The sequence below is a fragment of the Petaurus breviceps genome, unplaced genomic scaffold, assembly GCF_028583685.1.
Source record: "Petaurus breviceps papuanus isolate PSGF00001 unplaced genomic scaffold, PetGlider_PUasm1.0 37, whole genome shotgun sequence".
NCBI lineage: Eukaryota > Metazoa > Chordata > Mammalia > Diprotodontia > Petauridae > Petaurus > Petaurus breviceps.
This window is the reverse complement of record NW_027186296.1, coordinates 69747954-69751329: the sequence shown is the minus strand read 5'-3', so window position 1 is coordinate 69751329 and position 3376 is coordinate 69747954. Positions and strand designations below refer to the sequence as shown.

Sequence of the window (3376 nt, the reverse complement as noted above, 5' to 3'; positions counted from 1 at the left end):
GACAAAGAGGAATGCAATGGGGAAAGGAATAGAAGAATGGAGAAAATTTTCTTGCATAAAAGATTAATGAAAGGAAGAGTTTTTACAGTGGAGGGAAAGATGGGGGAGTAGTGGGCAATGGTTGAAACTCACTCTCATTGGAATTGGCTCAAAGAGGATCTAACATACACACTCAGTTGGGTATATGACTCTGTCTTACCCAATAGGGAAGTATGAGGGTGAAAGAAGAGGGTAGTTGATAGAAGGAAGGGTGAATTGAGGGAGGCAGTGGTCAGAACTAAAACAGACTTTTGAGGAGGGACAGAGTAAAGACAGAGAGGTGGGAGGGAAGCAAGAAGAGAGGAAAGGGGGGGGATAAACAGGGTAAAATAGTAAGAAAATACACATTTAGTAATCATAACTGTGAATGTGAATGAGATGAACTCACCCATAAAACAAGAGTGAATAACAGAATAGATTAAAAACAAGAATTCAACTATATGTAGTTTATGAGAAACACTGGAAGCAGAGAGACACACAGAGTAAAGGTAAGGGGCTGGAGCAGAATCTATTATGCTTTACCTAAAGTTGAAAAAAAAGAAAAGCAAGGTAGCCATCATGATCTCAGACAAAGCAAAAGCTAAAATAGATTCAATTAAAAGAGATAAGCAGGGAAAGTACATCTTGCTAAAAGGTACTATAGACTATGAATTAATAGTAGAACTAAATATATATATATATATATATATATATATATATATATATATATATAATACCAAATGGTATAACATCCAAATTCTTAAAGGAAAAATTAAATGAGTTGCAGGAGAAAATAGACAGTAAAACTACATTAGTGAGGGGCCTCAGCTTTCCCCTCTCAGAACTGCAGGCCATAGATGAACTTAGAAAATCACAAATTAACATTATCAAGGGGATGTGGAAAAATTGGAACACTTACTTTTGGTGGAGTTGTGAATAGGATCCAACTGCATTTTGGAGAACAATTTGGACCTATGACCAAAGGGCTATAAAACTATGTATATTTAACCTTTTGATCCTGCCATACTACTACTAGGTTTGTATCCCAAAGAGATTTTTTTTAAAAGAGGAAATGTCCAACATATACAAAAATATTTATAGCAGCTCTTTTGGGGGGGGGGGGTAGCAAAGAATTGGAAATTGATGGGATGCCCATCAATGTAGGGATGACTGAACAAATTGTGGCATATTATTGTAACAGAATACTATTGTGCTATATGAAATCATGAGCAGGATGGTTTCAGAAAAACCTGGGAAGATTTACATGTACTACTGTGAAGTGAAATGAGCAGAACCAGGAGAACATTGCATGCAGTAACAGCAATATTGTACAATGATCAACTATGAATGATTTAGCTATTCTCAGCAATTCAATGATCTTGGACAATTATGAAGGACTTATGAAAAATGCTATCCACTTCCAGAGAAAGAACTGATAGAATCTGAATGCGGATTGAAGCATCCCTTTAAAAATTCCATAATTTTCCTTTTTTGGGGGGAGGGGGAAGTATCTGTGTTCTCTTTTGCAACTTGGCTAATATGGAAATACATTTCGCATGACCGCACTTGCATAATATATATTGTCAAAGCTTGCCTTCTCAAGGAGAGGGGAGTGGAGGAAGGAAATTTGGAATTGATAAAAAAAAAAATGTTAACAATGGTTTTACATGTAACTGAGAAAAAATAAAATAAAAACATTCATTAAAAAAGTTTAGTAGAACCTTAAAATGATATCTAGACTCGGGTTTCTGGTGACAGGCCGCTAAGAGGCGGCAGGGACGACCGAAGGAACTTCACCCAGGCTCTGAGCCTTTTCGGCTCCCAGCAGTGGAAGGCGGTTTCCCCGCAGGACATCCATGAAAACCTGACATCTGTGGACACTTTCACAGCTGAATGATAAGAAAAACTGAACTCTTCTTCTTAAGCCATGGCATATCAATTATATAGAAATACCACTCTGGGAAATAGCCTTCAGGAAAGCCTAGATGAGCTCATACAGTCTCAACAGATCACCCCCCAGCTTGCCCTTCAAGTCCTACTCCAGTTTGACAAGGCTATAAATTCAGCATTGGCTCAGCGAGTCAGGAACAGAGTCAATTTCAGGGGCTCTCTAAATACATACAGATTCTGCGATAATGTATGGACTTTTGTATTGAATGATGTTGAATTCAGAGAGGTGACAGAGCTTATTAAAATAGATAAAGTGAAAATTGTCACCTGTGATGGTAAAAACACTGGCTCCAATACTGCAGAATGAATAGAAAAATGGTTTGTCTGCTGTTTTCTGTTAATATGCAGCACTTGTGAAGAGAAGCAAGGAAGAGACTGTTTAATTTATTCTAGCAATGCAGATATGGCTACACTGTGCTAGACTATCTCTGAAAATACTAGTAGAAAGCATATTTCTGTAGTGTTTTACATCACCTTTATTATATAGCATGAAGAAACATATCTTTTTTGAATGACAAATCAAAAGTTGTTGCCTTCTTATGAACATTCTTTAATAAACTTATTTTAAAACTTTAAAAAAATGATATCTAGACTAATAATATTTAAGGGAGAAAACAAATATAATTCTAACCTACCACCCACTTCTCTTTAAGGAGAGCAGAGCCTCTGGCCCCAACCTCCTGCTTTCCTTCTTGTAGGATCAAATATCACCTTGGAGAAGGGGGGGAGAGGGGGAAGAGGATATGGTAGAGATGTCTATTCTGATCTCCCTATGAGCTTCACACAACACTCCTTCTCTACCATAAGATATACATTAAATTGGGTATCTTACCCTTCAGGAAAATATGGGATTAGGGGATAAGAGGGGGGATGATAGAAGGGAGGGCAGATTGGGGGAGAGCGTAGTTAGAACCAAACATTTTTGAAAAGGGATAGGGTCAAAGGAGAAAATAGAATAAATGGGGGGGTGGGATATATAGGTGGGAGAGGGAAATATAGTTAGTCTTTCACAATATAACTACTATGGAAATGATTTGGGTAACTACACATGTACAACCTATATTGAATTGCTTATCTTCCCAGTGGGGGCAGGTGAGGAGGAAGGAAGGGAAAAAATCTGGAACTCGAAGTTTAAAAACAAATGTTTTTTTAAAAAATGTTTCTTACATGCAACTGGGAAATAAGATATACAGGCACTAAGGTATAGAAATCCATCTTGTCCTACTAGAAAGTTAGGGGGGTGATTGGGGAGGATATAAGAGAGAACAGATTGGGGGAAGGGGTATTCAGTAGGCTTGCTGTTTTGGGGTGGGGGTAGAGGAAAGATGGGGAGAAAAAATTGCAACTCAAAATCTTGTGGAAATGAATGTTTAAAACTAAAAATACATAAATTTAAAAAAAAAAAAGA

The 3376-nt window shown here is 37.4% G+C and overlaps 1 pseudogene; it reads left to right on the top strand.

Annotated features, from left to right (window-relative positions):
* Window positions 1-1833: 1833 nt before the first annotated feature.
* On the top strand, window positions 1834-2549 carry LOC138168608 (transcription initiation factor IIA subunit 2 pseudogene; annotated as a pseudogene).
* Window positions 2550-3376: the final 827 nt, after the last annotated feature.